We start from the raw sequence: 26,098 nt of genomic DNA on the forward strand, positions 1-26,098 counted from the left end.
TGCGCGCGCACAAGCGCACAGCTTAGAGGGAGCACTGCTGACAAGTTAAAATGGCTTTTAGCACCTATATATCTACAACTTGTCCCTTCCCCTTGTAAATTCGGATTGGCCAGAGTGAAAAAGTAAGGGGAAAAATCCCACAGGTTTTTGGACCTACTGATCACTACCATCCCCCATTTTTTGGCTACTTTTTGATTCTGTCAAATATTTCTGGTTCAGCACAAGGGTTGAGCAAATCTCTTATGGTTAGTTATGCTTCCCAGTTATATCATATGCCAGAAGTTAATGCATTTTAAAGAAGTGTGTTATATGAGCCTTTTTTGAGGAAAAGACAACTTATAATATAACATTTGTGAAGAAACTGCGAAGTCATCGATTTTGCAGAAATGTAGACATGGCTTTGAATAGTGTTGCTTTTTAAAGCAAACCCGAAAAAAGTGTGTGGTGTTACAAGCTAATGTGCACATTCACATGGCATACATCGAATTTAGATTATTATTAGCGCCCTAATTAAGTTTCTACGAACTCTCTAGATCTGCCTGGAGGTTATGGGTATCACAGCTGATTACTGGATCTCAGGACCAGGTTTTTTTCAGCCAGTGGGGGTGGAGTGATTGGGTTCTTCCTATGCTCTTTTTAACTTTTTACATCTAGCCATGCTTCTGCACATTCTTGGTTCCCATATGGAGATGGAAGGGAAGACCTCCAAATAGAGTCAGTCCAAACAGGGCCCTGAGCAAGGAGGCGCTTTGTTGCCCAGCAAAAGCAGACATTGTCTTTTTTTCTACTAATAAACTGAGAATGACAACAGAGGCATAAATCTCTTCTGCACATCCTACACCCATCGTGGAGTCTTCTGTTGCACTTAACACAGGCTTCTTTCCCCCTTGCTCAAGTATGCACTATATTGGTAACCTACACTAAAGGCCACCCCTTTTTGGCCTTTTTAACACTCTGACCCTGTACCAGTAGGTAGATCTAATCCAGTAGCTGGGACCCTAAGGGGAGTGAGGAACTTTGATAAGAGACAGTTGATCAGCATTCCCATCCAGAATTCTGGATTTACCCAGTTTCACTTGCTGAATCAAAAACACATTTTTTGTATGACACTCCACATTTGTATTTGATGATGATGTTTTAATGATTATTTATTGTACTATAATCTGTTATTGAAAATAGCTCGTTAATGCAACACATTTTATTTTATTGTTAGAATGCACTGTGGGTTTGTTGTGTTTAGCTTCCTTTGAACATTGTAAAAGTATTGGAAAAACATTTAGTTCGGTGAAAAAAGTCTGTAATCTGAAAATATTATCTGTGTTGACATTGAGGCTTGATCCAAGAAAAATTAAAATAAGGACTGCAGCGTTTCAGGTCTCCACCACCATCTCCATGGAATCTCACCGACTTCTATGCAGCAAAACAGGAAGGATGGAAACTTCTGCAGGAGCAAGCAAATAAACCTACATGGTGTGCAAAAATATTTATTTATTACAGGTTTGTAATCTACCACATAGCACACAGGAGGGGTATATTGCCCAGAGGGGAAACATTATGAAATACCTAGCACGTTTTGCTTATTCATAGGCATTTACCACTAGGTTTTACAAATGCTTATTTGTATTGTCGATTATCTGATGACCATATAACCCTATAGAACAAAGTAGTACATAATATAATATAATATATTTTGTAAATATTCAATCATAATTGCACATCCCCCAAAAATACACGTATAGAGGCGGTATACCCTTGCTGAGTTTGTACCTTTATCTTGATCCATGAATATGCTGGCAATTCTGGATCCTGTTTGCTTAGGCCAAAGGTGTAGAGGACCTTACCTGATGGTTTACCCAGGCAGATGTGACAATGACTATAGCAGAAAATATAACTAAGGTCAGATAGAATGCCTATGGGTGCATTTATTCAACCCAGATTTTTCTCAGGACAAAAAGAACATTATTCAGACATTGCATTTATAAATCTTTTTACCTATGACATTCAATGCCATCATGATAGATTTAATGTGACCAAATCATAACATAATGTAATTGTACTAAGGATATGAAAGCAGAGTTCATTTAATAACAATCAGGTATGAGATTACTACACCAAATAATCAGAGACAGAGTAAGAATCATAATTATTGAAAATGTTTATTAGATAGACAAAACCAAGCTAGATTTATATAAACATACCTCTAAAAGGCTGTTGTAACAGCAACCTCTGGACTCACAGAATCATCCTTTAGCACTCAAGAGAGGAAAACCTCCACTGCAGGAAACCTCTGGGGAACCATGGCATGAATGACTGCCCTTCCCTCAGGGCATTTAGAGGTTACTTTGATAAGGGACAGGGTATTAGTCATTAATCTAGCACTCTAATTGATTATGTACTGTGTAGTATTTTAGTATAGGATAGCAAATATAAACTGCTATTAATGCACATTTTTTCAGGCATCATTCAGCTAACTTTGGTGTGTTTCACTTCATGCCAATATTCATAACGGTGTTGTGAATTAGTGGCACAGTTTATGCAGCTAAGTATGAATCCATTTAATCAGCAACCCTAAACAATAACATTTGATCGATTGAATTGAATCTAGCTTCTAGTTTCATCAACTCATAAAAGTCTCAGAAAATGAGGAAGGACACTAACCAAAAACAAAGAAAAGAGCTCTGAATTTTTGTTTGAGTTTTGTTGGTTCTTTCACTCTCACTCACGCTCTTTCGCACTCCCACATGATCATTTATGTTCCTTCTATGCACTCACAAATTGTCGAGATCACAGGAGTTGATCACAACCAATCATTTTATTCCTCCGTTCTAAAAACAAAAAACTCAATGGCATAGTATCATAAAGTATGCTTTGCAAACAGTGAAGAGACAGAGTATATTGCACAATCCCATGTGCAGACAGCGCAAAACTAGCAACAAACAGATAAAGTGGAGTAGATGACAACCATCTGAAGTTTCCCTGGGTTGTACCCAGCTTCTTTAGGAGGTAATATTAAAATAATAAAAAAAATATCCAGTTCCTGGTATCTGTATATCTCTCAATAGTCTCCATACCTCTATAACTTCCTTTTAAACAAGATGACACCTATCCATATTACTGCATAAAATCAAATATATAAATACATTAACAAGTACACAAATAGTTAAAATCTACGGGAGGCTATGGAGACATAAGGAGGACCTTATAAAGTGGCCAGTGAGTGTATATATATATATATATATATATATATATATATATATATACATACAAACCTACACACAATACATAAAACCACATAAAAATGTATATGATTAATACAGTCACGAAAAGAGAGAAAAAAAACAATATTTATTCCATAAATCCTCACATAGATTTGTTAGGTACCGATCTAAAAACAAAATAAAAAAAACAACAAGTTATATAAATGCCAAAATATCTCATTCTGTATTAATTCCTTATCCAGTTTCTTTTCTGGAAAGGGTGAACACTTTCTTTGGTTGAAATCTACACGTTTTATATAAATTATACCTTCCACATTTGTAATATCCCTTTATACCTTTATCCAAATTATCCAAATGATTAGTTATAGGGGAATTTGCAGTAATATTAGATAGAACACTGGGGGCTAAAATCAGCTGTTTGATTTCTTTAAAAATTATTTATGGAACCGGGGGTAATATATATATATTTTTATTTGCCAGAGGGACTCAAATCCATTCCTCCATGGCTGCTCAGAGTGGTTGCCTCAGACTCAGACAACTGCTCTGAACAACTTGGCTTCAAAGGAACAGGGATTTGAGCCCCCCTAACAAAGGGCAGGGCAAGGTACACCTCAAAGCAACTTGGCCTGGGGAGACCAATGGCTTCGGGGTCAGAAGCCAAAGGTTCGTAAGAGCGACTCTATTGGTTGTTGCCAAGGGGCCCATCTGCCATCGACCAAGCGCAGCTGCTCTTTATTGGTTAATGCCAGAGTATCCTGGTACCCCTCGCTCTGATGAACCTTTAAAATTTAAATCCTGACACCTAAGCCTTTGGTTTCCCCATGCCAAGTTGCTCTGAGGTGTACCTTGCCCTGCCCTTTGCCACGGGGACTCAAACCCCTGTTCCTCCCAAGCCAAGTTGCTCAGAGTGGTTGCCTCCTGCCAGCGGCCAAAACAGTTTCACAAGATTCAGCTACACCAAGATCGGCAGCAGCCCCGTGTGGCCCCTCCCTAGGCATTAACGTCTGCCATACACTGTATGGCGGGGGACGCCTGATTTAAAAAGATTTGTTGATTGCCTTCCAAAGCTTAAATTGTGTCGCTGAAATGCCCGATGAGCATTCGGCAACACTGAAAACCCACCCAGGGCCACTGTTTTGCCTCTCACAAGATGGCTGCGTCCTTTTCTAAAACAAGTTTATTAAACAATGTGATTAGTAAAAAAATATAAAAAATAAAAATGGAAAAATAAAAATTGTTACAAAAAATAAATAACAATGTGGTAACATTTAAAAATAATTATGCAGTGATGTCACCATCAAGGAAGTCCAAAAATATATAAGAAAGTTTATTTGTATAAGCAAGTGCTAAAATTAGCACTATATCTTCCCAAAAAACCTGAAATGGATGTCTCCTTAAAAAAATGTATGGTTCGATGGGGTAAATTACATTTTCTAAGATGTCCCAAATAGGGCATAGGCACAGACTGACCAGATGTCAAAAAGGAAGGGAAAAAAATGCACCTGCCAAATGTGGCCTTTTAGCCCCCAAACAACGAGACAAGCCCATGCATTGGTATTTTATTATGCAGTTTTATTTTATTATGCAGTATTTTATTATGCAGTTGGCTGCATGGAACTATGGCATACGGATCTTTCTGACCAGTGTCTACAATAATACCTGGTGTTGAGAAAGACATGGTACAAAAAGGTGCCCATTTACCTCACCCAGTTGCCATGTTCAACATGTACATGCTGTATAAGAAGTCTTTGAGGAGTCCACTTCAAACATGCCAGATGAAATGCCCTGTGTCTTACCGCCAGACATTTTCCTTGCACATTTTTGCACAAAAAGTATTCGGAAGGACTCCTGATACCGCTATCATTCCTGCCCCTCTTTGTCAGGACTATGCGTCGATGACCTTCCCCGACTGTCAGAGAGAATTCTTACCGGCACCGGTGCGGGGAACTCTGATCTCTGACACCCGGGGAAGGTCTGCGCGATGGACGCAGACAACCCCCGCTGCTAGCCACACCTCCTTCCGGCTGTAGCGTAAGTTGTCTACACGAATCGTGTAGACATCTACACGCTGCCCCGGCTACACACCGGGGACTCAGAAGCACCGGTAAGTGGGGCGGGGGGGACAGGAGGATCCAAGTCCCCTGCAGCTGCGGGGGATCTGGATCTTAGTCGTCTCATAGTCAGACCTATTCGAGGTCTGATTATAAGGCGACCCCGATTATAAGACGAGGGATATTTTTCAGAGCATTTGCTCTGAAAAAACCCTCGTCTTATAATCGAGCAAATACGGTATTATTTTCCTGGGGAAATCGAACAAGGATTGGCGAAACGCGTTGTGAGAGAAGAGAGAGAGACACTAGATCAGACACTTTACAGTTTCTAAACGGACAGCTTTGAAAGCGTTGATGCACATCTTTCTTCATGTTGTGCCATTTTCAACTGTAAGTGCATCCAGATCTTTCTGATTATTTTATCGAAGATAGTGCACTATTGTAGTTCATTTATCTTACAGATTTTAAGAAGCAATTAAAAAAGAATCTTTTATTGAATCCTTTGATGGGTCCATTTTATCCAGCCTGTTTGTGAGTAGATCTTACACCATATAAAACACTATACTAGTCTGAATATATTGCACCATTATCCCTTTTTCCCTTATTTATATGCGCTCCATGGTTCGTTGTTTGGTATTTACACACCCTAAGTGTTTTTGGTAGCAGCAGACATTTGGGGAGTATCTTACTCATTTATATTTATTTCACATTTTATTCACCACATGAGATTTAGGTTCTTTTTGTTACATCTTGTTACCTGTAATGTCCATAAAACCACAAAAACCTATTCATGTGGGGTATTTCTGTAATCTGGAGATGTGTTGAACAATTTAGGTTGGATTTCTTGACCATAACACATACCCTGTGTCAAAAATCCTCAGCCACACAGACCTCTTGGCAGTGATTGGCGGCCAAATGTTTTGGTTGTCCAAATGCTCCTGATGACATACTCTGGGTTGGGTTTTGCTTCTTGGTTTAAAAATTAGAATTGTAATCCCATCATACCAAATGTAAAAGTTCAACAGTTTTAAATCCAATATATACACTTTATAATATGTTCCCTATAATTCATGGGCATTTTTTTTAATTTGGGTATGAAATTATCTGCCCGTTGCACTCTCTCTCATGCTATATTTTTTATCTGCTGTCTTTGTCTGCATCTCCCTAGACATAAACTAGCAGAAACTTCTGCCAAAGTGGCGGCGCTTGTGGTGATGTCCTCTTCCCAATCCTCCAATTGGAGGAGAGGACATCACCGAAAGCAGCAGAATTTTGCCCTAACTTGAAGAGAAGGGGTGTTGTCAGGGGCTTTAGGCTGTCTATCAGTGAGAAGGCTCAAACATTTAAAAAGAAAATAAATGAGGAATAAATGTGTAGACAACATACTTTTATGTTAATGGATATACAACCATTATTATTATTTATTTATAAAGTTTTAGTTAATTTGGTGACAGGGGGAATGGAAAACAATGCACTGCTTTGAAGAAATAAAATAGGCAAGAAATAAAAATCAGATTTTTGATTACCGGTTGTAATTTAGAAAGAGATGCTAACAACTGTAATTTGTTCCAAAACTGTTATATTAGTAGTAAGAAAATTAATTTGAGAGTGACCCTGTATCTGGCTGTATTTCATTTTGCTGGATACTAGGACCAGATTTAATTTGTTTATCTTAATCTCACATGACATTATGAAATTGCACTTTTTCATCATGTTTACACCTGCCATCTCTAATGTATTAGCAGGTGTGAGATTTATGAGGAGAACACATGAGACCTGCCACAGTTAATCAAATTTGCAACCTTTCAGATACACTGCATAGTCTTTTCCTCAATTAAATCTGATTTTGTTTATATTAAATTCAAAATGTCTTCCTCTAAAAAGTTGAAGTCATGTTTTAAAATATATCTTGCTCATTAGTCATTGTTATTTTTACATCATTGTGATGACTTCAACAGTAATCCCATTAGTAGACACAGCATTATTGGACAGATGAACACAAATGTTGTGTAATCATTTTTATGTAAATAAATAATTATAATATTGAGTTATTTAGCTTGTTGCAGTGCTAAATTACTTAATATATTGTAAATATTATTTTCCTGTAATTGTCTTATTATACTAGTTTTCATTATGACTTATTTCCTACATGTCGCTTAGGCCTTACCCTTGTCTGGTTGATATTAAAAATGAAAACTAGATGTAATTACATAAATGGACATATTTGATTAATTTAAGTGCTGTAAAATATATAATTAAACTGGTCCTGCAAACAGAGCAACATTTCATGGGAATGTATCATAAATGTGGCGGAAGCCCCAAGTGCACAAGCATGAGCAAGCACTGAGAGCACGTGTTCATGTAATCCCAGTGGATTTTCTCATTACATCCAATGACCTTTCCATACTAGACAAACCGGGTTGGATATATCATCTGATATAGGGGGACATAGGCGTCTTGGAAATAGAAACTGAGCTAAAGGACAAAAATGATTGCTAAGTTAATACAACTATCAGAAACTATATACCGTATTTGCCCGAATATAGGCCGAACTTTTTTCACCCACTTTAAGTCTTTAAAGTGGGGGTGCGGCCTATATTCGGGGTCTAGCGCAGGAATGCGCAATTTGTTTCGCCCGGGACATGCAGTTCCGGGCGCCGGGCAGGCAGCAGGGTTAGGATACAGATCCCCTGCAGCTATGATTGAGACAAAAATGTCTCAATCATAGCTTTTATTAAATATGAAAAAAATGTTTACATGAATTCATAAAGAAATAAAAGTTTCTTACAAGAATATCGTGAAGAATAATGTGATCACTGTTTTGTTCCACTGAATAAAATGGAACTTTTTCATCTAAAAATGTTTGCAGTAGCAAATGTTTTGATTCCATTATGTGTAATGTATTTAATTTATTGAGGCCTTTTAACACTTTTGCTTTCTGGCATTTTAATTCAAATAATGCGATAAAAAGAATGTTTTATAGTTATATGTACAGCAAATAGTATGACTCGGGTATGTATAAGGGGTGCGTGTGGGTATAATAGCTCGACCGCGAGATTAACTATATGAGGCTGGTCTCCAAATGTTACCAGGGCTGCTTTTCAGTCCCAGTCCGGCCCTGTTCAAACTGAATACTGAATATTCATGTTCATCTGTAAATCTCTCCTAGCTAATCTCCTTGGTCCCTTCCCCCATACAAGTCACTGCCTCTAGCCTAGTCTTCGAAGCATCACAGGGGTTAACAGGAATCCGTAGGACCACGCCAGGAATTAAAGGTCCGTAAGAGCGATTCTAGTGGTCACTGGCATGGAGCTCCTCTGGCATCAACCAATGCCCTGCCGGCGACCAATAGAGTCACTCTTACGGACCTTTAAAATCCTGGAGCCAAAGCTACTGCTAACTGTTAACCCCTGCTATGAAACTGGCAGAAAAATGAACACAAAAACATACAAGGATATTTACCTAAAACGAACACGGGAACAGGCGAATATTTGTGGAATACGAAGAGTTTTTTTTTACATGAAGACGAACACAAAGACGAAGACTTAGCTGGCACCCAAGTCTAATGATAACAATGGAATCTATTCTCAATTCAAACTCATGAAATGTATTTCCAGTACCTGAACCCCAAAGGGAAAATGAAAAAGAGAATTTAACATATCAAAGCTCACCTACCTGCTGGTGGGGACCCTCCAAAGGGGGAAAAGGAGAAAAAAAAAAGAGGGAGAGAGTTATTTCTTACAAGAACCATTGCAATTCTAATTTTTCATTAAGGCCATATGGGCTAATAGCATCCAAAAGGTACATACAGCATACTTATCATTGTACAACAAGATAATAATCTAGCACGATTGCCTCCTCTACTAACAGGAGGGACATGGTTAAAAATTTGATAATGCAATTGGGAAGCATTGTGACCCTGTTCATGAAAGTGGCGTACTACCGGATTTCTGTTAGATGTTGTGCTGTGATACATGGTTCTTAAAGGCATTGACAGTATTTACTACATAACATAGCCTACACAGACATTTCAACAAATAAACTTCTTGTTGACCTGTTCGTGGATGGATACCACATTCACCTTTAATTATACCATTATAATCATTACAGCTAAAGCATGGGCAAGTGCCCATAGAGTTGACAAAAATCTTTGGAAACAACGTGGTTTTCTCTCTGCTTTCACCAAAGAGTCCCTCAAGCTTGGTGCATGTTTAAACGTCATCACAGGTTTCTCTTTAAATAACTGATCCTCTTCCCTATCTGACTGCAATATACAATAACATTGGTAATAAAAAAACACTCACAAAATGGATTCTCTTTTTGGTGGTTGAGGTTTTCTCTGGTATTAAGGCAGATCTCTCCCCTGATATTTTGGGATATTTTAGAACAGGGGTGTCCAAGTTTTTTTCTGCAGTGGGCCACTTCATCAGAATTGTATATGTGCAAGGGCCGCACTAATTTTTCACTGTAATTTTTAGCCTTTAATAAGATATGCAGATTAAAATAAAGTAAATGACACAAAACCTTTACTTTTCCTCTCACTGATTTCTGGGCCTACAAAGTTTTGGGACTACAAATTCAGGATATTGGATAAGTAAAAATGAAATAGTTCTATTTATTCTAGGGATGCACCAAAATGAAAATTCTGGACCGAAACCGAAAACTCAGGGTTCACTTAGCCAAAGCTTAAAATGACCCCCCACCTTTAAAAATAATAAAAGATCCCACACTTTTAATAAAAGTAAGTTACACACCAAAATGGAACATATATATATATATATATATATATATATATATATATACATATATATATATATATACATATATATATATATATATATATATATATACACTGCTCAAAATAATAAAGGGAACACTAAGATTGCACATCCGAATGAATGACCACATAGTTGAATGTGCTGACAACAAAATCACACAAAAATTTTCAATGGAAATCAAATTTATCAACCCATGGAAGTCTGGATATGGAGTCACACTCAAAATCAAAATGGAAAACCACATTACAGGCTGATCCAACTTTGATGTAATGTCCTTAAAACAAGTCACAATGAGGCTCAGTAGTGTGTGTTGCCTCCACGTGCCCGTATCACCTCCCTACAACGCCTGGGCATGCTACTGATGAGGTTGCGGATGGTCTCCTGAGGGATGTTCTCCCAGACCTGGGCTAAAGCATCCACCAACTCCTGGACAGTCTGTGGTGCAACGTGGCATTGGTGGATGGAGCGAGACATGATGTCCCAGATGTGCTCAATCGGATTCAGGTGTGGGGAACGGGCGGGCCAGTCCATAGCATCAATGCCTTCCTCTTGCAGGAACTGCTGACACACTCCAGCCACATGAGGTCTAGCATCGTCTTGCATTAGGAGGAACCCAGGGCCAACCGCACCAGCATATGGTATCTGAGGAGCTCATCTCGGTACCTAATGGCAGTCAGGCTACCTCTGGCAAGCACATGGAGGGCTGTGCGGCCCCCCAAAGAAAGGCCACCCCACACTATTACTGACCCACCGCCAAACCGGTCATGCTGGAGGATGTTGCAGGCAGCAGAACGTTCTCCACGGCGTCTCCAGACTCTGTAACGTCTGTCACATGTGCTCAGTGTGAACCTGCTTTCATCTGTGAAGAGCACAGGGCGCCAGTGGCGAATATGCCAATCCTGGTGTTCTCTGGCAAATGCCAAACGTCCTGCACAACCTAAGCACAACCCTCACCTGTGGACGTCGGGCCCTCATACCACCCTCATGGAGTCTGTTTCTGACCGTTTGAGTGGACACATGCACATTTGTGGCCTGCTGGAGGTCATTTTGCAGGGCTCTGGCAGTGCTCCACCTGCTCGTCCTTGTACAAAGGCGGAGGCAGCGGTCCTGCTGCTGGGTTGTTGCCCTCCTACGGCCTCCTCCACGTCTTCTGATGTACTGGCCTGTCTCCTGGTAGCACCTCCATGCTCTGGACACTACGCTGACAGACACAGCAAACCTTCTTGCCACAGCTCGCATTGATGTGCCATCGTGGATGAGCTGCACTACCTGAGCCACTTGTGTGGGTTGTAGACTCCGTCTCATGCTACCACTAGAGTGAAAGCACCGCCAGCATTCAAAAGTGACCAAAACATCAGCCAGGAAGCATAGGAACTGAGAAGTGGTCTGTGGTCACCACCTGCAGAACCACTCCTTTATTGGGGGTGTCTTGCTAATGGCCTATAATTTCCACCTGTTGTCTGTTCCATTTGCACAACAGCATGTGAAATTGATTGTCCATCAGTGTTGCTTCCTGAGTGGACAGTGTGATTTCACAGAAGTGTGATTGACTTCGAGTTACATTGTGTTTTTTAAGTGTTCCCGTTATTATTTTGAGCAGTGTGTATATATATATATATATATATATATATATATATATATATATATTATGATTGCTAACAGCAATCTCAGGCATACCCAGATTCCAGCATGTACTGGTTGGCTGGGCATGATAGGAGTGTGATTGCTGTCAACAATCACATATAAATTAATATTATTATTGTATTTTTGGTCCAATTTTGGTGTGTTAACCACACTTTTATTAAAAGTAAGTAACACACCAAAATTGGACAGAAAATTCAACAATATAACTTGGCATGATAGGAGTGTGATTGCTAACAGCAATCACACTCCTATCATACCTAGGCAACCAGTAAATGCTGAAACCTGGCTAGCTACCCCCCTTGTGTATTGATGCTGCCAGCAGTATGGGGTCTGCACATCACTTACAGCCACACTGTACAGCCACCCTGTACCATGCCCCCCACTTATACATCCATGCTATCACACACACACACTCATTCATTAATTCACTCATTCACAGATTCATTCCCTCAATCACGCATACTCATTCAAACACTCTCCCCACCCCCTTACCTCGATGCCGCTCACAGACTTCAGCAGGGGGCGCGGCCTCCCTCTGCATTCTCTTGTACTGCACAGAGGAAGCAGGACTGGAGCAGAGTCAAGTGATGTCACGTACATTCACGTCGGTTCCGCTTCCTCTGTGCAGTACAAAAGACCCTCCCACAGGTAAGCAGCAGGGCTCTTGTGATCTTGGTTGCCCTGGCTGCCAATCTCACACGGGCCGCACCTCGAGGTCCCGCGGGCTGCATGTTGGATGCCCCTGGTATAAGTGGTGTGTGTGTGCGTAAGAGCTTGACTGGTCCTGGTGATTCCATGCTTGTGTGTGTAGAGGGAGTGCAAAGGAAATAATTGCCTAGGGTAACAAATTTTTGTTACAAAGATTGCCGCGGTTTTTTCCTATATTTAATGTATTTAAAGTACATTATTGTTACCAGTGTTTCTAGTTATATATTATTGCACTTGTTTGCACTTGCACATAAACATTTTTGGTCGAGGGGAAGCACCAGAGAAGTAGTCCGCACAGGGCGCCTGAACACCTAAGGCCGGCCCTGTATGCATTTCCAAACACTTGTGCAAACACTGGCTTTAAAAATAAATGTAAGATAGAAAACATTTCAAGGGGGCTTTTAAAACTGCACTCTTGTTATTCAGACTAGTGCTTCAATTCATCTCATAATTTTGTCAATATATAAATATGTATAAATAATGCAACTAGCCAGTGTTTATCTTATATTCCTTGTTTACTTTGAAGTTTAATAATCATCATTCAAATACAAATATTTCCTTTAATTGTGTATGAGTGTTTGAGTAAATAAAATACAATGTCCTTTAAAATGAAAACACAACATAGTACCTGTTTTTCTGAAAAAAATAACTTATTTGAACTCTCATGGGTTTTTTTTGTATAATAAGAAGAAATATGTCAAGCATTAATTGTTAGGGAAAAATGTAACAAAAAACAAAGATAACTCCAGCTCACCATTTAGATGTTTTGCAGAGACGCTTCAAATTGCAGGGAGCACGGGATAGAAGGCCGAGCCATATCCTCGGTTAATCCAAATAACAGTGTAGATAGAAGATCCAGCTCCACAAATAAGGGTTTAAAATTTAATTAGACCAGTTAAAACATGATAGACAAAAAAAGAGAAAAAAAGAGATGTGCTCAAGTGATTGAGAAAAAATACGCCATACGCCAAATACGGCGTATTTTTTCTCAATCACTTGAGCACATCTCTTTTTTCTCTTTTTTTGTCTATCATGTTTTAACTGGTCTAATTAAATTTTGAATTTTTAAACCCTTATTTGTGGAGTTGGATCTTCTATCTACACTATTAATTGTTAGGATAGTTTTGTATTTTTTCTTCAGGTCTGTGCATATCAATTTAAGTTTGTTAAAAATTGCTAACTGTATGTATATCAATCATATCAAAGGTAGCTGTTTCTGATTTACAAAATATATAAATACATTTATTTATTAAAAACTGAGTGAGCTTGCCTGAAAAGAAAAAAAAATAACAATGATCTTGTATTTAGGTATTCATGAATAATACAATAACATGCTTTATGAAGAATATGAAATAATACATTTCGGTATTGTTTATTTGAAATACTATTAAGGAGATATTAAATGCAATAATTACAAAAATGGAATGAAAGTTAAAATTAATTATAAGCTCTGGATACATAAAAAGATAAAAAAGGACAACAAAAAGGCTTAAATAACTGAAATAAGTCATGTTAAAAGGCAGATGAGTTAATACATTTGGCACTCATTTGACTAAGATCTATATGAGTTTGGCAAGTGATGACTTGCTCTCATATTGCATAGAATCTATACTATAAGAAATGTGTATGTCCTTCTCCTATTATACACCTTTGGTGAAAATGAAGAAGCAGCTTATATGTCCACTCTTATTTTATATCTGCTACAGGCCATGTTTACTCTTAGGTTATATCTTTTCAATTTTTGTTTGTGTGCTTGATTATTTTGCACAACAGATGTCCATATAGAATGGAATCTCTTCCTGATGCTTTTTGTGACACACTTGTCATTTAGTATAATTCTTCATATATTTTCATTTCTATAAATCTTTTGTCTCACAAAGCCCCATAAATATTTTATTTCCAAATGCTGTTTACTATTGAAGACCCCATAGTTCTCCTTGTCAAATTAGAAAGTTACCTTCCTGAGGATAATATAGTGTACTGAAGAAATATGAAAAGTAACTTATGCAATCTGCAAATCAGAAATATAATAATATACATAAATATAGTCTGTCTTTAATTTATTGATTTTAAAAAAAGTTCCATAATATTCCGCAGTGATGTACAATAAAACTTTAAAAACTCTGTTACTTATTGTCAGGAACTGGGTCCATACAGATGACTGTAATGACCCAGAGAGTACTCCAATATTCGGCGGGTCATAACACTAAACCCTGCCTACTGAATTACTAATAACCTGAAACTAAACATTGAATCTATACATAAAACCAAGAAGGACATACCTTTAGACTGCAGACTGAGACAAACATAACAAATGGGTGGGGCACACCTTATAAAGGAAACAGAGCTGAAGCAAAGAGCAGAACTGGAATCAAGTAATCAGAAGCACAGAACAGAGCATATGGAAATCCATGAATGGATTACAGCAAAAGAGGGAACTCTAGTGAGACGGGGGAGGGGGGGCAAGAGACTAGCAGCTCCGCAGCCTGAATGGAGCCTGACACTTATATATTCTATACTTGACAACTTTTGCTCTAGGTGTCTTGGGACATGAAGGGCAGAGCCATTAGTAGCATCTGCCTGCCAGGGGAGGGCTGGCAAAAGATTACAGGGAAAACATTGTACCTGGGCTAGTTTGATTTGAAGATAATTGGTACCAACCACAAACTATTCCAATATAACCACTTGGGTTGTCTGACAAGCAAGGGTAAGGAGCTGCTTACATCATATCTGTAATATTTCTATTTATCCTCTTATAGGTTTTCAATACTGTCCTTTCTGTGTGTTGAAAAACATGGAGTTATGTGCCAAACATGTTTTGTGCTGCTACAATATCAGTACATTTGAGAAGGCACTTAGTTAAATTTTGCTTAACCTTTTTTTTAACTGAAGGTAATTTTCTAGTAGCCCTAGTAATAGTACATGTCAACACTTTCAAGATGATGTACACATTATTGAATGTTGGCAATTTTGTTAGGATTCAGTTAATTGTAGCAGACTTTATTATTTGCCTATTTTCTCCTATTTTTTGTTTTTGGAAGATTAGGCCAAGTAGAAACCCATGTTTTGTAATAAACAAATTTATTAACATACAGCTCTGACTTTGTCATAGCATTTGTAGAGCAAATTGGGTATAATTTTGCTCCTAACTCTGATTTAAAGGGTTCCAGGAATTGCTGGTTTGAAATTTAAAGTACAAACACAATGGGAAAGAATAGTATATTTAGCAGAGCAAGATTAAATATAGATCTTTGTGAAGATAAATTATGTATTATTATATGTATGCTGTTTTCAGAAAAGTTAACATAAAAAATTAATACCTTGGTGACTCAAATATAATTATATTTATTTCAGTTGCTAATGATTCCACATGCTAAACTTTTCATATCCCGGGGTGTGTGAATGAAACAAGAAACTGGTGGCGTGCGTTCCTTGATTGGTGAGAGTCCCACTAGACCTTTATTTGTTACTCGGTGTTGTTACTTTTATGTGTCACTAGCTTTGCAGAGACAGATGTAGATCACAGTTTTGAAAAATAACTAAGCAAAAAATTGTGTTACAGAACTCTTATTAAGAATTTGAGAGAAATTTTAAAGAAAGCATAAAATGAAAAACGAAGATAACCAACTAACCTATACTTTATTATTAACACTATATAAACATCCACACACCATATTTTAAATACAATTATATACATTTATAGGTACCTAGACATTGCAAGCAGCTGATTTAGTAGTAAGAAGGTAAGAAAAATAGAAGGAATTCCACTTGCTTTACTAAGCGGACAAATGACAAAAAACATGTGTGTTAATTACATTTCCTAACATTGTCATTTAATGTTTTTTTGAGTGTATAAGAACTCAGTTGATGAAGCTCTCAGCGAAATATATTGGGTGTTCTGGCTTGACGGCAGAATGGAGGAAGCAATGAATGCTGAAAACTTTACTCCCACCTTGTAAAAACTAAATATAGTAACATAAGGGACATGTAGATTGGAATGGTAACTGCATGCCTGAATGATATCTGTTTAGGCAAGGAACAGTAGTTAGTTGGAGCAACAAAGATGTTTAGTGTTGCAGTACAGTCATACATCTTGTCTTCCCAAGTTTTATTTTTTCCAAATGATGTGAATGATCATACCTTTAGTTCATATCCATTAAAAGTTATATTTTTTGAGTTGTTTCTCTAGTGAGGTCTAGTATTTAAATAACGAAATAAATAAAGGAATATATTACGTTCTGTTTACTTCCAATTTTTCTCTTGATTTCCAATGGAACCTTTAGGTTATAGGGAATAAATCATATATACATAGCATGTCATTTTCTTATCAGAAAGCAGCAGTTGTTGTTAGATTAAACACATTTCACATATCTATATCTTTGCTAAAGGCATTTAAAGTTTAGCTACTCATCAAATTAATATTTTGTCGTTAAAGGAATTTACAATTAAATGGTTGTAAGCTATACAGGTTTTTTTTTTTAAATAAAAATATTTTCTTTCCATTGACCTTAACATTGTAAGATTATTTCAAGTAATGATAATCAAGCAAACAGGCATTAATAAAAACATTTATCAGCAGTAATACATGGTTATACTAACACTAATCATTTTTAAAAATAAATTGAGCCAAGATATATTCATGATACTTTTACTCAAATCATTTGTGAAGATACATTCTTTGGACCCGGAACACTAAAATATTTTTAAATATATTCTGGTTTATTTATATAAAGTGGTAAAATTAAGTTTTCTATCTGTCAATGACCTATTAGTGCTTAGAGTAAATCACCATAGTTGTAATAGGCTTCTTCCATGTATGAAATTTCAAAATTCATGTTCAGTATTAGAAAGTTTAGCATACTTTTATGTTACATAATATGCAATAAACTTACCTGTGTTAGATATGCCTCATAAATGAGTAACAGTGAGTGACCAGGTTTGGTATTTTATGGTATACTATATTCACCTGTAATTAAGCCCTCAATATTCTTACGGCAAAGAAAGGGGAAGAGGTATCAAAGTTATGTAACACCACCTTCATACATTAATCAATCATATATAAATATCAAAATATTTTACACTGATTTGATATTTTGGTTTTAGATTTATATCTTTAAAAAAATAGGTAAGAAACACATCTGATATAATAAACACAATAGCACTTATTTACTCAGTACCACCAAAGTGTTATATATCACCAAATGCTAGAAGTGATTTGGTGACAAATAACATTTTGTCATTGAAAGTAAAATGTCTTTTGACTGACCCTGTAAAGAAAAGTGTATTGATTTTCAACTTCTATTATTACTGCACTTTACCTGCCAATGATTTGAGGTCATCTCAATTTTCAGGAAGGTCTGAGGTCAACACCAAGATTTACTCATATCAGAAAAAGATGAAAGAAGGTTTAGATTGCAGATACAGTGATACCCTTCTTATTTCTACTTTTGTAACAAATGTATTGAATGAAGCAGACTCAATAAGCAAAATGGATAAAATATTGTAGGCATTTCATGTATAGGTAGCCTTTAAGCCTATATAAAATGCAGTATTTCAGAATTTTGGTTATAGCCAGAAGATAAACTCAAACTAATGCATAGATACAACAGTTGCACAATATGTAATTTCTACTAGATATTAGCACTAATTTAGAATTCTAGGATGGACATTTACTGAAATAGTATCCACGACATTTGTGTGTTATGAATAGTCTTTTTTAACAACCATGCTAGCAAGTTTTCCTACTATCTAATCCAGGGGTTCTCAAACTGCGGCCCTCCAGCTGCTGCAGGGCTACATCTCCCATAATGCTCCTTCAGCTAAGGGGCTGGCTGAGGAGTATGGGAGATGTAGTCCTGCAGCAGCTGGAGGGCCGCAGTTTGAGAACCCCTGATCTAATCTAAGAATAAACCCTCACTAAATTCTTAAAAGCTATCTTCCTAGGAACCAAGAATAACAGTTGGACACTTTCAACCTCAGTTGAAAAAGTCTCTATCTGGTTTTGTGGTTTCTGACATAGTTTAGATGGGCTGGTTGGGGAGGTGAGAAATCTTCCTTGGAACTGGCCCATTGAGCAGTGCCCCTAATTTTACACTAGGAATGCTGCTGCCCTCTGGATTCATTTGTCCTGTGCTCTGAGTTCTACTTCTCATGCACGCTTGCAAGATTTCTCAAGGATTGCGCCCACCCTCTGGAATGCCCTCCCCCAGCCTATCAGTCTTTCCCCTTGCCATCAGTTAATCAAAAAGCCCCAAGACACACTAATTTAGGGATGCCTACGTGCTTACATATTAATGCCTCCCCATCTTCCTTCGCTCACATTTCCTAGTCCCTCTAATACACTACACTAGTGTGGCTGCTTCATCTTTAACAGTGGTACAATACACCCTAACTCCCTAAATATAGTAAGCTATTTTGAGTAAGGTCTTGCTTACGTCTTATTTCTCTAAATCGAATTGCTATGTTTATATATGTCCCAATATGTTTACTTGTATCTGGAGAAGTAGCAGTGATTTTATTTTATATATATATATATATATATATATATATATATATATATATATATATATATATATATATATATATATATATATATATATATATATATATATATATATATATATATATATATATATATTGTGAGGTAGGTCTGGGATCGCCCCTCGCTGAGGTCAAGGGACAAGCGCTGTCTTCATTCAATCCAGGCACACAGCAGTAAATTCGTGCAATCTGACACAGGGTCAGGTTTATTAGAAAGGATGCAGGGACAAAAGAAATATAACAGTAACAAAAGAAACACCTTGCCTGTCCGGCACTTACTATACATAGGATGTCCCTCACTACCAGCTGGAGAGCTTCTCTCTGCCAACTTAACATAACATAATATGTCCAGCAACCTTTACTCACAGGTCTCTTCCACAGACAGGCTTTCTGTGTCCTCAGTCAGAGAGAGAGCCCTGCCCTCCTGGCTTCCCTTTTATATCCACCCTCTAATTCACTTAATTAATCACCTAGCAGGTGGAAGTCTCAGGTGTTACTCCACATAGGAAAGGAATCTAGGAGAAACATACCTCCCTTCTACCACCAATCCTACATGACTGTCACATATCCCCCCCCTCAGCTCAGGCCCCCGGGAATGAGCATCAGGAACCGCAAGACAGTGCACACGTGACAGTGCGTCCGCATTTCCCTGCAGCCGACCAGACCTGTGCTCCACTGTAAAATTGTAGGCCTGCAGAGCTAGAAACCATCTAGTCACTCTGCTATTTTTCTCCTTATTCAGGTACATCCATTTCAGAGGGGCATGGTCAGTGACCAACCTAAACTTCCTTCCCAACAAATAATACCTGAGGGACTCAAGGGCCCATTTAATAGCCAGACATTCCCTCTCCACAATTGCATACCTTCTCTCATGCTTATTCAACTGCCTGCTTAAATAAAGCACAGGATGTTCCTCTCCATTCCTGATTTGCGACAAGACAGCCCCTATTCCTGTCTCAGAGGCATCTGTTTGTACCACAAATTCTTTTTTAAAATCAGGCGTGATCAAGATCGGCTGGGAACAAAGGGCCAATTTCAGAGTTTGGAACGCTTTTTCAGCGTCAGGGTTCCACCTTATCATTACTGAGTCTTTTCCCTTGGTGAGATCAGTCAGGGGACCCGCCATGGCCGCAAAATGGGGTATGAACCTTCTATAATAACCGGCAATACCCAGGAATGCCCTCACCTGTTTTTTATTCACCGGTTGGGGCCAACGCAGGATTGCCTCAAGTTTGTCAACCTGGGGCTTGATTATACCTCTTCCTATTATGTAACCCAAATATTTTGCTTCTTCTAACCCAATGCAACATTTTTTTGGGTTTGCTGTCAGACCTGCTTCCTGTAAACCGTCAATGACTGCCTGTACGTTCAATAGGTGTGTCTCCCAGTCATGGCTATGTATCACTATATCATCCAGATAGGCAGAGGCATATTGCCTATGCGGTCTTAACACTCTATCCATTAACCTTTGGAAGGTGGCAGGGGCCCCATGTAGGCCAAAGGGCATATTTACATATTGGAACAAGCCGTCAGGTGTGGAAAATGCTGTCTTTTCTTTGGCAGTGTCCGTCAGGGGAATCTGCCAATAACCTTTTGTCAGATCTAAAGTTGTGATGTAGCGAGCTGTTCCCAGTCGGTCTATGAGCTCATCCACCCGTGGCATAGGATATGCATCAAACTTAGACACCGAGTTTAACTTCCTAAAGTCGTTACAGAATCTTATAGTACCGTCCGGTTTCGGAATTAACACAATTGGGCTGGACCACTCACTATGGGACTCTTCGATCACCCCCAATTCCAGCATCTCCTTTACCTCCTTAGACACTGCCTCTCGTCTAGCCTCAGGGATTCTATAGGGCCTTACATGTACCTTTACTCCAGGATCCGTTATGATGTCATGCTTTATGAGGGGGGTCTGCCCTGGTTGTTCAGAAAAGAAATTTTTATTACGAAACACCAATTGTCTAGCCTCTTTCTTCTGTCTGTCAGACAGAGACTCAGCTATATTAACATGTGGTATTACGGAGCCATCACACACTGAAAAAACACCTGTCGTAGCCAGAGCTGGCCTGTCTTTCCAAGCCTTGAGCAGATTCACATGGTATATCTGCTCAGGTTTTCTTTTACCTGGTTGGTGTACTTTATAATTCACTTCACCTACTCTTTCTATTATAGTGAAAGGACCCTGCCATTTAGCTAGGAACTTGCTCTCTATGGAAGGGACAAGTACCAACACGCGATCCCCTGGTGCAAATGTACGGATCTTAGCACCCCTATCATAAACCCTTTTTTGTATTCCTTGAGCCTGTTCTAGGTGTTTTTTCACAATTGGCATCACAGCTGCAATTCTGTCCTGCATTTGCGAAACATGTTCTATTACACTTTTGTAGGGAGTGACCTGTCCTTCCCAAGTTTCTTTAGCCACATCCAACAACCCACGTGGATGTCTACCATATACCAGCTCAAATGGTGAATACCCTGTAGATGACTGAGGCACTTCTCTTACCGCAAACATTAGATACGGAAGCAAAAAGTCCCAATTTTTCCCGTCTTTGTCCACTACTTTCTTTAACATCTGCTTAAGAGTCTTATTAAATCTCTCCACTAAACCATCAGTTTGAGGGTGATAGACTGAGGTACGTAGTTGAGACACCTTAAACAATTTACAAAGTTCCTTCATCACGTTAGACATAAAGGGGGTTCCTTGATCGGTAAGTATTTCTTTTGGAATGCCTACCCTACTGAAAACCTGAACCAACTCCTTTGCAATGGTCTTAGACGACGTATTGCGCAAAGGTATGGCCTCTGGATAGCGTGTAGCATAGTCCATTATGACTAAAATATGTTGGTGACCACGGGCTGACCTTATCAGGGGACCAACCAAATCCATCCCAATCCGTTCAAAGGGTACTTCGATTATCGGTAAGGGAACTAAGGGGCTACGGAAATGAGGCATAGGTGCATACATCTGACACTCGGGGCAGGATTCACAATACTCTTTTATATCACGATGCATGCCAGGCCAGCAGAATCTTAGCAATATTCTCTCTGTAGTTTTCTGGATCCCCAAATGGCCACCCACAATGTGCCCGTGTGCCAAATCTAATACTGTCCTCCTATAGGCCTTTGGAACCACTAGCTGATGCACGGTATCCTCCCCTTTTTTATCAACTTGGTATAGTAAATCATTTTCCAGGACCATATAGGGAAAAGCAAGCCTAGCTCCAGGCTCCACATGTACCCCATTAACTACTTTTACGTTTTCTCTGGCGTGAGTCAGTGTAGGGTCCCTCAACTGCTCACTTTGAAAGTCGTCTTTTCTGACCTCTAAATCAGCTATACATGGCTGTGGGATCCCTTGAGTTTCTGTCTCTGACAGGGGGTTTTCCAAGTCCCCTGCCATAACAGTAAAGGGAAAGGATAGGGGCCTTTCTGCCGACACCCCAACTACATCCTCCGTTGGGGAACTCTCAAATGGTTCAGGGCTTAGGTTAGCCGGTGAAGGCCTAACAGGGGCGCCATCTTTAACCACAAGATTGTTCTCCCATAATTTCCAAAAATAAGGAAAATCCCTTCCCAGAATAACCTCATGCATTAAGGCGGGGACTACCCCCACCTTGTGACACACGGAACCATAGGGAGTTGAAATACAAGCTACAGCAGTTTGGTACTCACAAGTATCCCCATGTACACAAGTTACTGTGAAAGTGTCGGGTTGCCTGTTAGAAGAACCTATGAGGCTGGCCTTTATTAGACTTACTACACTCCCGGAGTCTAACAAAGCCACCACCTTTTTATCATCCACTGTCAGCTCACACAGGTGTCTGTTAGAACCTTCTGAGCTGGTAGCAGTACACACTACTTGAGCAAACATAGACATACGTTTCTTCAAAAAGGCTGCATCACACTGCATAGGTTCAACAGTCCCAGGACAGTTCATAGCAATATGACCCAACTCATGGCAACGAAAACATCTTATGATATCTCTGCTTTGTCCATAATCCTGCAGGTTAGGTTTTCCTGAGCCCACAGTCTCATCCTTATCACGGAAAGTCTTTACATTCTTCCCAGCTCCCATAAACCCCAGAACAGTCTTACCAGGAACTCTTGCCATCCGGACGGTTGAGCGCTGGGTGCCACACAACAGCTCGCCAGCAGCAGAATACCGTTCCACAAGATCCACAAGCTGGTCTGCTGTTTTAGGATCTCCATGGCTTACCCACTTTCTTAATGCTGGGGGTAGAGCCCTTAGGTATCGGTCCATGACGACACGTTGCACCACCTCAGTTGCTGATAAAACATCTGGTTGTAGCCACTTCCTGGTCAGATGGACGAGGTCAAACATCTGGGAACGCGGCGGCTTCTCCATATTGTATGCCCACTGGTGTACTCTCTGAGCTCTGACAGCTAAAGTGACACCCAAACGAGCAAGGATCTCTGCTTTGAGTTTATCAAAGTCTTTGGCTGCCTCCGGGTCAAGATCAAAATAAGCCTTTTGTGCTTCCCCTACAAGGAATGGGGCCACCAAGCCTGCCCAACGTGCCCTGGGCCACGCTTCTTGCATAGCTATCCTTTCAAACGTTGCGAGGAACGCCTCCACATCATCCGCTGGGGTCATCTTTTGCAAATAGTGGCCCACAGGGATAACCCTGTGCGGGGATTCTGGTTGCGTGTTTGGCAGATTTGCCAGGCCCTGCACCACCTCCTGCAGCGTCTGGCGGTCCTGGTTTGTGGCCTCGGTTAATGCAACCAGCTGGGCTGCCAACAGGCGGTTTGCTTCCTGCAAGTGTATATTTGTGCGCTGTTGCTCACTGGTAGCCTCCAGCTGAGCAGAAGCCGATCGCACCAAGGCAGTCACCACGTCATCCATTTTATGACACTTAAATGTGTTGCGTCACCCCGGCAACGTCTCCACGGTATTGCTCCGCAATCTTAACAGCCACCGGTTGCGTCTAGTGACGTGCCCGCATTCTCCACCAATTGTGAGGTAGGTCTGGGATCGCCCCTCGCTGAGGTCAAGGGACAAGCGCTGTCTTCATTCAATCCAGGCACACAGCAGTAAATTCGTGCAATCTGACACAGGGTCAGGTTTATTAGAAAGGATGCAGGGACAAAAGAAATATAACAGTAACAAAAGAAACACCTTGCCTGTCCGGCACTTACTATACATAGGATGTCCCTCACTACCAGCTGGAGAGCTTCTCTCTGCCAACTTAACATAACATAATATGTCCAGCAACCTTTACTCACAGGTCTCTTCCACAGACAGGCTTTCTGTGTCCTCAGTCAGAGAGAGCTACCTGCCCTCCTGGTTTCCCTTTTATATCCACCCTCTAATTCACTTAATTAATCACCTAGCAGGTGGAAGTCTCAGGTGTTACTCCACATAGGAAAGGAATCTAGGAGAAACATACCTCCCTTCTACCACCAATCCTACATGACTGTCACAATATATATATAAATATATAAAATAAAATCACTGCTACTTCTCCAGATACAAGTAAACATATTGGGAAAAACCACAGTGAAGAACACTGAAGAATTTTTAGGTCTGTTCATGGAGGTGTAGGTGCTTGCAAATTGGCAAAAAAGTTTGATGCAGTAAAACCGCAGCTCATATCAACAAAATACAAACGATTATATATATATATATATATATATTTGTGTATATATATATTTGTATTATATACATTGAAGGGGACCCCATTTAAAAAAAAAAAATATTTGTTTATATTTCTCCAGGGGAGGGGGGTGGACATCACTCCTGGGCACACTGAGTAAAACACTGCTTCCCAGGTCATTCTTTTTTTTCTCCTGGGCAAGGATTCTTAAATCTGACTGCTTAACCCTTTCAGTGAGAACTTTTATTTCTCATCATGTGGGTCACACTTTTTTTTTTTTAAATGATCCAGTGTTATACATACAATAGGATATTATAGCTTTTCTAGTTTACTCTTTGTTAACTGCCACCCAGTTTAACTCCTTTTTAAAAGAAATACATTTTGTAAAGGAGGACATATATATTTTTTCTTATAGGAACTACATGCCATATTAAGAACCATATGACATATAAATTAGCTATTCCCCCGCCACATGGTGGTTAAAATATATTGATTTAGATATTTCCTTTATTTTTCATCATAATATCACCAAACAAATTTTTTTCCACATAGTTGGTTTTATACATTTTAATAAAAGGCTATGTTATATCTTTTACAAAGGAATATCTCTATTTCTTTTACAAGGTCTAGCCCAGCCTTTATCAGGGGCTAGCCCCATCTACCAGATGTTTTCAAAAGGTATTCACTGGGTATGCACTTATCTCTTGCTTTTTTTTTGTGTACTTATTGGTCATTATTATTCTAGCAACAACTTGGCAATCTGCTAGGTTCTGAAAAACCTTAAGTATGAGCAGCCCCTTCTAGATGCCTAAGGCTTTCAATTGCTTGAGAGTCTCTTTTGGGTTAAAATGTAAAGCAGTCCCACTGATTCAGCTCCAGCGAGTGGGCGTTCCTGCTGACATCACGGGAAGCACCCCTATTTAAAGGGGAAATGTACGGGGAGTGGGATGTGTTAAAACTATTTGCTATTAAATTTAAGTATGACAATTAGTTTAGGATTAAAGGATAAAAGCTAAGTGGCAGTTCGAGTTGGTGAAATTTATAGATATACCACTACCTAAAATGGGATGCATGAAGTGATTCGTGTGCTAGGATGGTTGTTCAGAAAAAAAACATGCACAGCACCATCCATCACTCATTCTCTGTAAGTCTAGTATCCAGTTTATTGATCATGTAATTCCATGCCTAAACTTTAATTGTATACTGCGCCATCCTTTAAGTTCTTGACTGAATCAATAACCTGAAACTCTGATTGGTTTCAATTGTATCTGCCTCTCGGTAATACTTGAGTAATGCCTCAATATTTATATTGCATTTTTAACTACCTTAACATCACGTACACATATTGCCATTTTCACAGGCTACCTAATTACCGTGACAGACCCTTCTCAATGGAGCCATACATTTTATGTATGTGAATAGCTAACCTAATGTGCATTTGTTTAAAGCCTTATTCTTTTGAGACCAAAGAATAACCTCTATATCTTTAATATGGTGTAAAATGAAATTGTTTTGAGAAATCTTTTACTCATTTACAA

Source organism: Spea bombifrons, chromosome 4, assembly GCF_027358695.1.
Source record: "Spea bombifrons isolate aSpeBom1 chromosome 4, aSpeBom1.2.pri, whole genome shotgun sequence".
NCBI lineage: Eukaryota > Metazoa > Chordata > Amphibia > Anura > Pelobatidae > Spea > Spea bombifrons.